This window comes from Syngnathus scovelli, unplaced genomic scaffold, assembly GCF_024217435.2.
Source record: "Syngnathus scovelli strain Florida unplaced genomic scaffold, RoL_Ssco_1.2 HiC_scaffold_92, whole genome shotgun sequence".
Classification (NCBI taxonomy): domain Eukaryota; kingdom Metazoa; phylum Chordata; class Actinopteri; order Syngnathiformes; family Syngnathidae; genus Syngnathus; species Syngnathus scovelli.
In genome coordinates, this window is record NW_026061677.1 from 1,719 (window position 1) to 2,500 (window position 782).

The following is a 782-nucleotide window of genomic DNA, read 5'->3' on the forward strand; positions in this document are numbered from 1 at the left end:
GACCTCACCCGGCTCTAGCCCGGAGCGAAAAAAACACTCTTATAACCTGACCGACATGCGCCCATGACCCGCCTTGGTAGGGCCCCCACCGGCCCCGGCTACCGCCGGCGTTGGGTGGACGGTTCCTCCCCACTTGCGGGTCGCACTCCAGCGCTACGGCCGCCGCGCGAGCGCGCGCCCCGCGCCGCCCGCGCAGGCCTAGCGCGAACCGTACGGCAGCGAAACCGAGACGCCCCGGCTCAACCTCACCCAGAGGCCATCCACGGAGGCCGAGCGCGCGATCCGACTTGCGGCACGCCACGTGGGCGTCCGCCGGCCGCGCCGGTCGACCGCGAAACCGATTTCTCAAAGACCAAGCCCGAGTCCCAACCTCCGCACATATCCGCACACGCCTTCCCGACCACCGCGAAGCGGGAGGCGTCTATCGTGGCCGCCGGGGCGTATGACCCCTCCGCGTGAGGCGTGCGGGCTCGGGGGGGCCGCAACGACCGAGTCTGACTCGGACGGGGCGCAGCTTCCCTCCCGGTCGCAGCATCAGCGCCGAACGCGCGACGTCACCAGCCCCCCGGAACGGTTCGTCGGGAGCGCGGCAATGGCCCACATCTCACCTCGCCAGCCGGCCGCAGCGGGCCGCGCCGAACCGAGTCTGACTCGGGGTGCGCACAGTCCCGTCTGGGTCACGGAGGCGACGAGCTGTGACCGCCACCGTCGCCCCTTCGTCCTTCCGGATCCCCCCAGCGCCGGCAAAACTCCGCATCCTGGCCGCATCGCGTGACCGGGCG